Source organism: Ochotona princeps, chromosome 30, assembly GCF_030435755.1.
Source record: "Ochotona princeps isolate mOchPri1 chromosome 30, mOchPri1.hap1, whole genome shotgun sequence".
In the NCBI taxonomy this organism is placed as follows: Eukaryota; Metazoa; Chordata; class Mammalia; order Lagomorpha; family Ochotonidae; genus Ochotona; species Ochotona princeps.
Window position 1 is genome coordinate 20,440,529 of NC_080861.1, and position 13,982 is coordinate 20,454,510.

General features: G+C 48.6%; 1 protein-coding gene and 1 pseudogene across 2 annotated transcripts in view; one reads left to right on the forward strand and one right to left on the reverse strand.

Annotated features, from left to right (window-relative positions):
• Window positions 1-13,982, reverse strand: part of SLC22A14 (solute carrier family 22 member 14) — a 980,905-nt gene that overhangs the window by 165,264 nt on the left and 801,659 nt on the right. The window lies entirely within an intron of this gene.
• LOC131478330 (ubiquitin-conjugating enzyme E2 S-like) lies at window positions 7,846-11,047 on the forward strand (annotated as a pseudogene).

Consider the following 13,982-nt stretch of genomic DNA (forward strand, 5'->3'; position numbering starts at 1 on the left):
CCTTTTCAGGTTGGCTAGAAGCATTCCCAACGGCCAAGGAGACATCAGCAGTGGTGGCAGAGACCCTACTGGAAAACATCATTCCCAGGTTTGGTTTGTCTCTGTCCATCCAGTCTGCCAATGGGCTGGCTTTCATCTCACAGGTCACCCAACAGGTCTCAGAGGCCTTATCCATCACCTGGAGCTCAGCTCCTCATGGGTGGATTGATTCCCCTGGGCCCTAATACACATCAGGGTCAGCCCTCGCAAGCCCCTTGGATGGAGCCCATTTGAGCTGATGTGTGGCCGACCCTTCCTGGTTACCCACCAGCTCCCTACAAAGTCTCCTCCCTTGGCTAACTGTTTCCCTTATCTGACTCTGATCCTCAAGCTTCTCCGAGAACACACAGACCTGTGTCTCCCGTGTCCTGACCCGAATGCATCAGTGCACCCGCATGCCTTTCCTCTCCAACCCAGAGGCTCGGTTCTACTCAAGACTCTTTACCCAGACTCACTTCAGCCATGGTGGACCGGACCTCACATGGTGATCCTTACCACGCCCACTGCGGCCAAACTACTCAGCCACACCTCCTGGTGCCATTGTTCCCATCTAAATCCTTTCCAAACCTCTACCTCATCTCAGTGGAAGGTGCAACAGACAGGGCCTACCACACTAAGATTTAATTGACAAAATTTCTTCCCTGCCTCCGACCCTACTACTAATAATTCTCTACCTCACGTTAACCAAACAGACGAAATAATTCACACAGTTTAAGCAGCAACTTTAGTCTCAATATTGGGGGATCCACACTCACGTCATGGCTTATTCCAATACTTGTTCCACTAGTAATTATAGGTCTCTTATGAACTATTGCCCCTTGTTTTCCAAGGTTCATTCAGAAGAAACTTCATAAAGCCCCATGGACTGCCTTCAACTAGATGCTGCTCCAGCCCTACACTCTGGTGCCCGTGGAGCCTCTTCCGGACCTCACTTCGAGACTACGACCCCTTTCAGCAGGAAGCAGCCAGATGGACTTCGTCGCCCTCTTTCCTATTACCAAGAGGCCGGAATGATGGCTACCATGGTGGCCGGAGATGGGTGGAGTTTGCCTCCCACCAAACCTGGAACGGATGGCGGAATTCTGGCCGCCCCCTCAGGCAGTGAGACCACCGTTGCACCAATGAGGGGCACAGACTCATGTCCCCCCACCAAGAAGGGCCGAGGTGACCCCTGCTTCAGCTTTCACGTCATGGACATTTTAAAAGGGCCCCTTCCCCGTCTCTTCCATGCTCTTCTTCCTCTGCAGCCCACGCCCTCCCGAATGCCCTTTCTGCTGCGTGGGGAAGGGAAGCCCATGACCGTGGTTCCCTGAAATAAAGGCCATCTAAATTCTTTTCATATATTTGGCTGAGTTATCCTTTCTCTGGTGGTCGGCGAATCTAACATTTGGTGAGCGGTGAATCTAACAATAGTTAATGTATGGATACACTCAACTCAAACCTTTAAGATTTATTTTATCTTTATTGCAAAGTCAGAGATACAGAGAGAGGAGAGACAGAGAGGAAGATCTTCCATCCGTGAATTCACTCCCAAAGTGGTGCAACATCCAGTGCTGCGTGGAGTTGAAGCTAGGATTCCTCCATGTCTCCCATGTGGGTGCAGGGTCCCAGGGCTTGGGGCCATCCTCGACTGCTTTCCCAGGCCACAAGCAGGGAGCTGGATGGGAAGTGGAGCTGCTGGATTTAGAAACGGTGCCCATATGGGATCCCAGCGCGTTCAAGGCAAGGACTTTAGCAGCTAGGCCACCGCACTGGACCCAGCATTATTCTTACTATAAATAGTTTGTAATATCCAATAAAACCATGTTTTTCCAACATGAGCTAACTATCCTGTTAGAGGGGTAACAAAATCACTAAAATGAGAGCTATTGTTACATTAATTTATTTATTTAACTGGTTAGGATTTTGACTTCAATAACTGCATGCAATTTGCTACTAGTTTTTTGAGTTTTAGAGGTTGCATTTTTAAACGGTTACACTGACAGTTCATCATTCTAGGGCTAGCCCTAGTTCTTCCATGAATTTCAAATTTATGTTTGGCAAGCAACAAGAAACTAATGCATGTACAGTGTTGATTCTGAAATAGCATTTCAGACATGGTGTGTTTTCCGATTTTAGTAGCAATCATGTGGAAGTCACTTTCATTGAAAATAGAGTCCAAACATTTGGGGTTTCTCCCATGATCTATAATCTTATGATACAAATATGATAACAGGCTGATACTAAGACTCTATGGTCATAAAATCAACTGAACTGTAGTCAGTTTTCCTGCTGCACTAGGAATAGTGTATCTGACAGTATGAAATGTTATGTGTCTGGAACAAAGCCATTCATTTCAAGATGACTGCTAGAGTTTAGACTGTCATGAGAAGAGTTGACTTGCTAAGCTCCCTGATAATTTGTCAGAACATGGTTTGTGTATTTATTTCCATAGAGAATTGCATATTTTGGTGCTCAATTGCTCCAGCCAGCAGAGCCAGTACCGTGGACAGGGAGAGGGTCTGGGGATGAAGCCCCCACGGGAGACCAGTGATGGTAGAAGTCTCTGTGAAGTCTCCCTTCATTGCTCCTTCCCCTCTCCTTATTTACTCTCCCCTCACCCCACCCCCACATCCTCATTTAGCAGGAGACTGGATACAAATGAGTCCAATTAGTCCAGGTGTTTTTAGCCACAAGCCCAGTTCCTGTTGCTGCCCAGCTTAACGAGCGCTAATTAACTCCTTAGCCCACAACACTCAATAGATCCTAAAATACATGTTTAACCTTCAGAGCTTCTCATTCAGCAAATGCCAATACACTTGTTCGGTTTGCTTGTTTGTTGCTAGAATTACAGCCTTTTTTGTCCAACTTGTTCCTGTTTGGTTCTCAGGTTGGGAGCTAGAAATGCTGTAGTAAACTCTATATTGTTCTAATTCTCCCTGATGGCAATTGTTTCAGCACCTGTTTCCTTCTTTCAAAAGTCTATTTTGCATCCTGTTCTCATATCTGGCCTGGTGTTCTATTTTACAGTCACTTCCTTTATCATGGCCATTGACTTCATATTCATGTTTGATATTTATTATCTGCTATAAATTATAGCAATAAATGGTCCATTTGTATAGATTGAGATTATTATTTACTATACTAATACAGCAATTAAGAACAAAGCAAAACAAGCTTTGGACGCTTTTGGTATATTTGAAATCTTTAAGTTCAGGATCAAGGTCAAGGAAATTTTAACCCAAAGCAGACCCAACAAAAAATGATTATGTCACAAAATTATCAATGTTGATATTTCTGATGATGTGGCCTAAGTAATGGTTATTATTCTCAATATATTTATAATCAATAAACTATTTTATAATCAATCAGAACTGAAACTTTGGAAATGTCGGATCCCCATGTGTAACCTTTACAAAGAGGTGTTTGTTGAGCTGAATGCCTTTCTTTAGGGGAAGCAGGAATGAAGGCTGTGGTTCAACTGTGTCTCTAAAGAACCCCCAAAGCACAGGCAATTAAAGCAAAAATAAGCCAATGTGATTGACGCTCAGGAGCTTCTGCATGTAATGGAAACCTTCCACAGCATGAGGGGGACAACAAGAGCCAGAGACACATTGCATTGTCTTCCAATTCTAATATTCTTTCTCCTGCCTCATTCATACTGTTGGTGAAGCTTCCTGTCACCTTTTTACAATTTCATTCTAATGTACTCTTTAGTTCAAGCTTTTCAGTTTGGGTCTGTAGTGTCTTGGGTCAGGGAGGTCAGTGCAGCACACAGATACAGGCTGTGCACCTGCCTGAGCTGAGATCCTCTTGGACCATTCCTGTCCCCACAGGGAGCTGTGTGGAGGGGAGTGTGCATGTCTCTGCCAAAGCTGCTCAAAATGTTCAACTTGTCAATTCCTCAGTTACTGGGATGTGTACGTCTCTGTGGGTCTCCACTCCCCTATGGTATTTTGTTCCAATCAACCCCTTTGTTGGTGGCTGAGTGAGCTGGGTTTTCAATGTGGCTCACACTGGGATTTGTGGAGCTGGTCCTGATCCAGATTCTACCCCCAGGGACCCAGCACTTCCTTTTTTGGGTGGTTCTGGTATCTCTGGGGCCTAGGGCACAAATCCCCTAGGTGTGAGGTGGGCTGTGTTCCTGATCCAGGAATTCCTCTCTTGGCTGGATCACTCCTCACCTGCTCCCGCCCCAATGGAAGGCCTGCCCCCCACCCCTGATCAGGGGGGCGAAATCAATAGGGGAGGTGCCTGTGGGCTTCTGCACAGGTGCTTCCTTTCACTCAGAGGACCCCATCAGGAGTCTGCCTGCACCTGTTCCTTTGTGCTGGCTCAAAATTGTCTGTGGGTCAGGCTGCCTTCCCATCTCTCTCCTGTGCTCAGGCTCCTCTTCCTCTCTTGTGCTGCTAGCTCTGACATCAGCTGCTGTTTTCAGCAGTTCCTCCTTGTGTGTGCGGCTCCTGCTTTCCTCCAGTGGCCTCAGGAACTTCATTCACTCTGCCCAGTGATTTTTCTTCTTCACCTTTTTTAAAAAAAAGATTTATTTATTTTTATTACAAAGTCAGATATACAGAGAGGAGGAGAGAGAGAGAGAGGAAGATCTTCTGCCCAATGATTCACTCCCCAAGGGAGCACAATGGCCGGTGCTGTGCCGATCAGGAGCTGGGAACATCTTTCCAGGTCTCCCACACAGGTGCAGGGTCCCAAGGCTCTGGGCCATCTTCTACTGCCTTCCCTGACTACAAATAGGGAGCTGGATGGGAAGTGGAGCAGCCTGGACATGAACCAGTGCCCTGCGGGATCCCGGCGTGTTCAAGGCGAGGACTTTAGCCGATATGCCATGCCGCTGGGCCCATCTTCTTCAGCTCTTTATCCCACCTCTTTTTGTCTCATAATTCTCTCTGCACTCGTGGCTACAATCGCCTACCCTGTCCGGTCGTTTTGTCCCACCACGCCCCCCCACCCCTCACATTTATAAATCACTAAAAATCGTTAGTAAAAACAGTCTTTAAAAAAGGAGAAAAAGTCAGTCTTCCCTTAGCAGTTAAGAAGCCAATTTTATGCCACTATGATATAAACACTATGGCATGATCACAGGAACAGATCAGTGTAGGGAAATGGAGAACTTAGAGACAGATTCAAAATTCATGAAGTGAATTAACATAAATAAGGGAAAATGTTAGTTTTATTAGCAAGCCTGTTTAAACATCTGAAAAATAAAACCTTCCTGGGGCATGTTGTGGCATAGCACGCAAAGCAGCAGTCTGTGATGTTTACATCCAAGACGCACGCTGGCTCTGGTCCCAGCTGCTTCACTTCTGATAAAGTTCCTTGATAATGGCTTGGAAAAAGCAAGGGCAGAACTTTCAAACGTGGCTGGGGCCCCACCCCTCATGTTGAAGACTTTGATAAAGTTCTCGCTCCTGATTTAAGCCTGGTCCAAACATTGTTGTTGCAGCCATTTGGGGAGCGAATTATCGAATTATTTGATTAAAGATTCTCTCTCACGTTTTGCATTCGTGTAGTGGCATAATAAATACAGAACCTTCTTTTCCTCTTAGCTTTGCAACTTGACAAAATTGCTTTCTGGAAAGTGTTGGGCCTGGTAGCACAGATACCATAAGTTCTTATTTTATCAAGCATTCTGATCTCTCATTCTAAAAACTCATCTCTTGTATTTACACAAATGAACATTTCATAATGACAGCTTCAAAATAGACTTTGCTATGGTAACAAGCCACACCCAAATTCTAGTGGTTCACATTAACAAAAATTACTCAAAATTATTTCAAAGCCATTATTCCTATCCTATGTTAGTCCTGATAAGCTATTCCTATGCCCAGCTGTGTTTCCTGTGTCTTCATATGCCTGCTTGGGTCTCCATTCTGGGCTCTGCACCTAAACAGAATGCCAGAGGGATATGTCTTTTCATCATAAAGGAAAATTAGCAAGGGCAACAGAAGGAAGAGGCGGTAAAGATTTGCAGTTTGAAGGCAATGTGTTGTCCTGTGTCTTTTGTATTAAGAAAGCAATTCCGACGAATACAGCTGCCAGTGTGCAATACTGCAAATCATTTGGAAGTGGGTAGTACAATACTGAGTGTGACAATCAGATGACAGGAGAGCTGCATGCGGAATTAGAGCACCCGGGCCTGATCCTTGCTCTGGCTCCTGACTCCAGCTCCCTGCTCACACCCATCCTGGGCAGCATCCGTGATGGCCCAAGCAAGTGGATCCCTGTCGTCCATGAGGGAGACCAAGACTGAGTCCCTGAGTCCTGGGCTTGGCACGTTTTAGTCCCACACATGGCAGGCATGTGGGGAATGAAGTCAGTGGAAGAGAACTTTCTGAATCTATCTATCTCCTTTCTTCTGAAACAGAAATGTAAATAATTAAGAGTATTCAAAGGTGAAAGTCGCGTGAATTATTCATATTAAAATGTATGTATACATACCAATTTTTCAAATGATGCAATTCAGCGGACTGCGCAGACACCAATGTGGCGTGAACGGAGGCTATGATAAATTCAACTGTGCTTCATCACAATACAAACAACTGCAATCATTTCCAGAATTGTATCATACAATACTGAATTCCGACTCATTGTGATTAGATTAAAATGCAGTGGTAAAGATCAGAAATGCATATAATTGCAGATAAAATGTGATGTCTAGCTTAGCATGTATAGATGGATATAATAAGTCAGTGAAAATCCAGGAAGAGTGTCAGGCATCAGGTTTACAAAATGCTACTTCATTCCTATTTCTCATGTATTGATTATTGTTGCATCTGTTTTCTTTTCTAGATCTCCTTTTTTTTGTTTTCCCATGCCAATGATGTTTTGCATTCAATGTTTTACAAAATAATTTAGAAGCTTTAAATTTATTTTCTTAGCACAGAAAAATTCAGCAAGGAGGTTCTGAATGAGGATTGTGGAGATTCAATAATGATAGTAGTGCCCGGTACGGTAGACTAGCAGCTAAAGTCCTTGCCTTGAATGCGCCGGGATCCCACATAGGCGCCAGTTCTAATCCCAGCGACCCCACTTCCCATCTAGCTTCCCATTTGTGGCTTGAGAAAGCAGTCGAGGATGGCCCAAAGCCTTGGGGCCATGCCCCTACATGAGAGACCTAGAAGAAGCTCTTGCTTCCTGGTTTTGGATCAGCGCAGCTCTGGCCATTGTGGATGCTTGGAGAGTGAATCATCAGATGGAAGATTTTCCTCTATCTCTTCTCTCTGTATATCTGCCTTTCCAATAAAAATAAAAAATAAATCTTAAAAAAAATAACTATACTAATAGTCATGATGAGGTAAAAAAAGGAAAAGAAAAATACGGGAAAAGAGTAAGTAGTTAAGAACATGAATGAAACCATTAGATCTGAGCACCAGAACAGTCAAGACCACGCATCACACCTTTCTCTGCCTTTTGAGAAGTGTGCGTCTTTCATATCAGCTTACCCAGGGAAAGGAGAGCCAACTGCTGTCAAATTCACCTGTGATCAGGCTCACTGATGAACCTGGGTGCATTTCTGCTCTAAGATCACCTGGACCATTTCTGTTCAGCCCTGAGGAGTGTAACAACTGAAACACAGAATACATAGCTGTAACCTCTAAAGTCAGCAGGACCCTGAGTTGGAATTAACCCCATTCTCCTTTTCCAGAAGTATGGAGTCTTCCGCGGCTTCTGCTCATGCAGAAACGTATATTCTCACACTTTAGCCATGAACCTCGTTCAAGCTGCCCTTGCATCCCAAGTGGCCTCTGACTGTGCTGGAAATCAGTTGTATGCGTCTTGTTTTCATTTCTGTGTGCTTTTGCCTGTTTGATGTTGCGGGATGGGCGAACTGTATTTCAAAACTACAAATATGAGTACGGTCGGGCTGAGCACCGGCGGCGGGCACCGGAGGGGACTGCGCGTCCTGGGCGGGGCTGCAGCGGCAGCGCTCGAGCTCTCCCTCCCGCCCGTGTTGGCTTCCCGGACAGCGCAGGAAGGAGGTCGGGGTTGGGGGTGACCCTCCCCACCCACCCCCGGCCGGCCGCAGTCCTGAATGCCAACGTGCAGAACCTCCCTCCGCACATCATCCGCCTGGTGTACAAGGAGGTGAAGATGCTGACCGCTGACCCGCCTGATGGCATCAAAGTGTTCCCCAAGGAGGAGGACCTCAGTGGCCTGCAGGTCCCCATGGAGGGCCCTGAGGCTTGTTCCGCATGAAACTCCTGCTGGGGAAGGACTTCCCCGCCTCTGCCCCAAAGGGCTACTTCCTGACCAAGATCTTCCACCCTAACGTGGGCGCCAATGGCGACATCTGTGTTAGTGTGCTCAGGAGGGACTGGACAGCGGAGCTGGGCATCCCACACGTGCTGCTGACCATCGAGTGCCTGCTGATCCACCCCAACCCTGAGTCTGCACTCAAGAAGGAGGCGGGCCGGCCGCCTGCTCTTGGAGAACTATGAGGAGTGGTCAGCGCCCGCCTGCTCCCCGAGGTCCATGGCGAGTGATGCTGCAGCCGCCTCCTCCGACCCTGGGGCCCCCGGAGGGGCTGAGGGCCCCACGGCCAAGATGCTCGCGTGTGAGCGCGATAAGAAGCTGGCGGCCAAGAAGAAGCCAGACAAGAAGTGGGCCCTGGGCGGTTGTAGGGGTCGCCTCACCCTGCCCCGTCCCCTCCCCCCAACTGTCTCTAATTTATTTAAATTATGGCTGGGTGGGGGATGGCGGGGGGAGGCACTGGGACTGGACTTGTTTTTCTAAATAAAGTTGGCAAAGCAGCAAAAAACAAACAAAATAAATACGCTGGATTGGGAAGATATAATCAGAGAGAGAATTAAGATACACCTAATTATTCATCATGCAAAGAATTTTATGTTGGAAAGATGAGATAGTATTACCTGTATTAGTCCTTCAATTTATAGGTGAAAGTGTAAGCTGGGTAATGTAATCTATATTAGCACCCACCTTATCCAATTATAAGTAATCCAGAGCATTGAGTGAGATCGCTGTGGAAAGTCTTTGCATTATCCGCGCACTGCAGGGCTTGGCCCAAGGGAGAAAACCCGCTCCACACCCTCGTTCCAGGTGGAACTGGAAAGTATTCACACATATTTGCTCTATGTGTTAGATTTTAAGAAATTGCATTTGGGCCCGGCGCCGTGGCCTGGCAGCTAAAGTCCTCGCCTTGAACGCCCCAGGATCCCATATGGGCGCCGGTTCTAATCCCGGCAGCTCCACTTCCCATCAGCTTTCTAATAATAATAAATCTTACAAAAAAAAAGAAAGAAAGAAATTGCATTTTCCATTAAGTGAAAAATAAGCATTTTTCATTGCATATCATTCATTTTCTTTTTAATAAAGATTTATTTATTTTTATTGGAAAGTCAGATATACAGAGAGGAGGAGAGACAGAGAGAAAGATCTTCCGTCCGACTGTTCACTCCCCAAGTGAGCCGTAACTGCCGGTGCTGCACCGATCCGATGCCGGGAACCAGGAACCTCCTCCGGGTCTCCCATACGGGTACAGGGTCCCAAGGCTTTAGTCCATCCTCGACTGCTTTCCCAGGCCACAAGCAGGGAGCTGGATGGGAAGTGGAGCTGCCGGGATTAGAACCGGCGACCATATGGGATCCTGGCGCGTTCAGGGCAAGAACTTTAGCTATGGCACCGGACTCTTTTCTTTCATTTTCATTGTTTATCTTTCCCTTGCATTGAATTCATGTAATACTGTTTTAAGGAATATATCCTTTTTTGTTTCCAAAAATCTATTGAAACTTTAGCATGTTGACAGTGCTGTGAAATCCTAAAGGTATAATGACCACTGAGGTCTGTTTTCTGATTTCAATTTCCCTCAGGGAGGGAACAGCACAAAGACAGGGAAGGTGTTTTAACTAATATGATGAACACACAGGGAGGCATTAGTTGAAGTGTGAATATATATATATATATATATATATATATATATATATATATATAAAATCAAGAAATATAGTGAAACAGGAAGAAACAAAACAAATGGAGAAAATGATTTAATGAGAAAGAAGATTGAAAAAAGAGCATGAGACGCACGAGAGAGATGCATATTTTAATTCAGAATGACAATGGAGAGTCGGGTCTGGCAGGAAATGACATGACCCAAGCAGTTTTCTTGTGTGAGTGATGGGAAGGCTGATGGCCCATGGACTGGGTCCTGCCCCGCAGCTGGGAGACCAGCATGACTTGTCGGCTCCTGCCCTCTGCCCCCTGCCCCCTGCCCAAACTAGCCCTGGATGATGCATCCCTTCACATCCAACATTCCTCTCTACTCTTTGGCCTCTGACACTAGACCTTCAAAGGACATAAAAACATTGTGTAGTTGTCTCCATTTTATCAGACTCTTAATCATCTTGGCAGGACTTTCATCTTCAGAAAAGAGTCAATCACACGTGGGTCACTTTAGAGCCTCTTTTTTTTTTCCTTAAAGTATTTGCCTTGGAAAGGCAGATATACAGAGAGCAGGGGAGACAGAGAGAAAGCTCTTGTGTCGGCTGGTTCACTGCTCAAATGGCGGCCTGGGCCAGAGATAAGCCCACCCAAAGCTAGGGATCAGGAGAGGCCTTTGGGTCTCCCATGCTATGCAGGGCCCCAAGGCGTGGGCCATCCTCTACTCATGTCCCAGGCCACAAGCAAGGAGCTGGGTGGCATCCCTTTACAATTTTTCAAAACACTTTGCTTTGGACAATATCTTTTCCACGGACTCCTGAAAGAAGACGGCTTGCCAATCATTTCTCGCAATGAGGTACTGACGTGCCATTTGTGAGTCGTCTTTCCCTTAGCACCCCAGGAAATCTCAGGAAAACATTCATCCCAAAGAGTCAGTTTAGGAATTGCATGGGACACCTGAACCGGTGTCTTTTCGTTTCCAGGAAGTTCTGCGGAGCTTTCGACCTTCCACTGGCCAATAGAAGCCGTTCCGCATGGTGATCCACCAATCGCAGCCCTGGCCCTCGGTCTGCAGAGGGCGGAGGCCTCAGGGGGCGGGGTGATGCGCGCTATTTAGCTGCTGGCAGGAGGTGGCCCAGTTGCAGGCCAACTTTGCCTCCCGCACTGAGACAGCACGGTGGAAGACTGCGACGCCCAGGCCCAGGACTGAGACAGGAGCGGCTCTGCGAGAAGATAGGCAGGACTTGAGCCCACGCATCTGTTCACGCTCTCCACACCTGCCTTCCACACCCATCACCCACCTCAGAGCCGCCTCCAGCCAGCAGCACAAAGTGTCTTCGACATGCATCGACCCCGCAGCCCCAGCACCTGCCCTGCGCCCAGCTGGCCCCCACAGCCTGGAGAGCCGGACCCTGCCAAGCGTCTCCGACTGGACGTACCTGCCACAGGCCCCCAGCTGCTGCCACAGCCTGGCCTGTGGCACCAGCCCTCGGCCCCGCATGCACTGGAAGATGCCAATGCTCTCTCTCTTCAAGAGGTCGACGCCCTAGCACTGTATTGGGGCGATGCCCTAGCTATCCAAGACCCCGGAACTGTTGCTCTCCAGGATGCCTATGCACCTGCTCTCCAACAGGCCGAGGCCCTTGCTCTCCAACAGGTCAACGCCGTAGCTGTACAAGAGGCCGACGCCCTAGCATTCCAACTGGGCGACGGCCTGATTATCCAAGACCCCGGAACTGTTGCTTTCCAGGACGCCTATGCACCTGCTCTCCAACAGGCTGAGGCCCTTGCTCTCCAACAGGTCAACGCCATAGCTGTACAAGAGGCCGAGGCCCTAGCATTCCAACTGGGCGACGGCCTGATTATCCAAGACCCCGGAACTGTTGCTTTCCAGGACGCCGATGCACCTGCTCTCCAACAGGCCGAGGCCCTTGCTCTCCAACAGGTCAACGCCATAGCTGTACAAGAGGCCGACGCCCTAGCATTCCAACTGGGCGACGGCCTGATTATCCAAGACCCCGGAACTGTTGCTTTCCAGGACGCCGATGCACCTGCTCTCCAACAGGCCGAGGCCCTTGCTCTCCAACAGGTCAACGCCGTAGCTGTACAAGAGGCCGAGGCCCTACCATTCCAGTGGGCCGATGACTTGGCTAGTCATGACCCCTATGCTGTTGCTCTCCAGGACACCTACGCTGTTGCTTTGCCAGAGGCCAACGCCCTAGCTCTAGAAGCCGGCAATGGCCTGCCTCTGCAAGAAGCCAATGCCAGCGTCCATTATGAAGCCGCCGCTGCTGTGGGTGCACATGGCTTGGCTCCCAGCTCGCTGAGCTCTGTGGTGGTGCTGCCCGCCGGCTCTGGCCTGCAGCTGCAGCACCCCGAGCTAGGCATCAACCTGCTGCTGGAGCCCCCACCCACGGCCGTCGTCACAGTGTCGCTGCTGGGATGCACGCTGCTCCTGGTCCCCCAGGACCTGCTGGACGCCGCCCACCCGCACTCCGGAGCCCAGGGACAGGCTCCTGGCGGCGGCCTCAGCGGTCTGCAGCTGGACGCTTTGCTGGCAGCGGCGGAACAGCTCCTCGTCGTGGGCCAGCAGCAATGGGCATGCGCCTCCGTGCCCAAGGGCCCAGGCCAGGAAGATGCCTTGCAAGAAGCCGCCCCAGCCGCCTCCTCCGCCTCCGGCCCCTATGAGCTTCTGGCTCCCAGTCCTTGGGCCGCTGCTCCCAGCTCTGCCTTCGACCTCGACTGCCACCTGCTGCGCCCCCTCTTACCCAGCTCCTCGCTACGGCCTCTGCCTCCCTCTCCCAGTCCAGCTCCCCAGCAGCGCCCCGAGAACCCGCAGCGCCCTCCCCGCTCCGCCTGCAAGGCCCGGAGACGCCTGCTCTTCAAGTGATTCCAGCCGCACTCCTCGCGACCGCACCCTGCCCACCAGCCAGTTGCATGAAGGGTAGGACCCGCACAGAGCCCTGGCTGAGCCTGCACAAGCCTCTACTGGAGACGACGGCGGGGAGATGCTCTGCGCATGGACACTGCGTGGCCCAATCCTGCACCAGTGGCCGGACCAGAAGCTTGGCACAAGGCCCATCTATCTCCTCCAACCAATGCTGCTGGCAGGACAGGCTCCCTCAGCCCTCAGGACTGACTCTGGATCCTTCTCAAAGGCACTTCCACTCCTCCCCTCACCTTTGCCTACAACCTTAGCTGAAGCACTTGGCCAAACTCCCCGCCTTTCCCGCCCCTCACTGAATCCCTTTGCTCCCACATTGGTTACTGAGTTGTTTGGGGGGAGGGGGCTCTGGTTGCTGGTGGTGTTTGCTTGGTTTTTAATTTTTGCAGTGGGGGTTACTCTCAGGGCACTTTTACAGAATTCTCCCCATGGAACTTCTTCTCATGGTGGCCTGAAAACCTCTGGGGATCTAGCAAGCAGCTCTGTAGAGACAGACAGATGCTTGTCGTTTAACAAAGGACTGGGCCCCTGAGCAGGTGCCCTGCGTGTTCTGATGGCTAGGTTAGCGCAGACCGGATGTGGATAGCTCTCTGCCTTGCCCAAATAGGCCAAAACGTTTCCATTTACAAGAGTCTGCTGTTGCAGTTCTCTGAGCTGTATGTGTTGGACATTGTTAGTAATTTGTACAAATAATGAGTTTTTTGTCGACCCAGCAGAATTACCAATTTCAGTGTTTCTGTAGATTCTCTTCGGTTCGCTGTTAATGGCAATGATAATGATGATACCATATTCTTTTTGAACAAGCTATTCCATTTGTGTATTAATATTTTATATTAGTTTTCTCTTTAAATGTAGATTGAATAGGTCATTAATGAGGGCACTCGTGTCCTGAACCTTGTTGTAATGAATGAAACTTCACAGAAATATGATTGTTACTGCACTTGGTTAACACATAAATGTTACCCTACCGAAGGCTTTACGTTTCAGCCTTGCTCCCACAAAAACACTCGGATTTCTGTCTTTTTTATTATTATGATTTTCCTTTTTGGCTATGTGACAATAAAGACTTTATCAAATTATTTCCAATGTTGCGTAATTTGTTTATTTG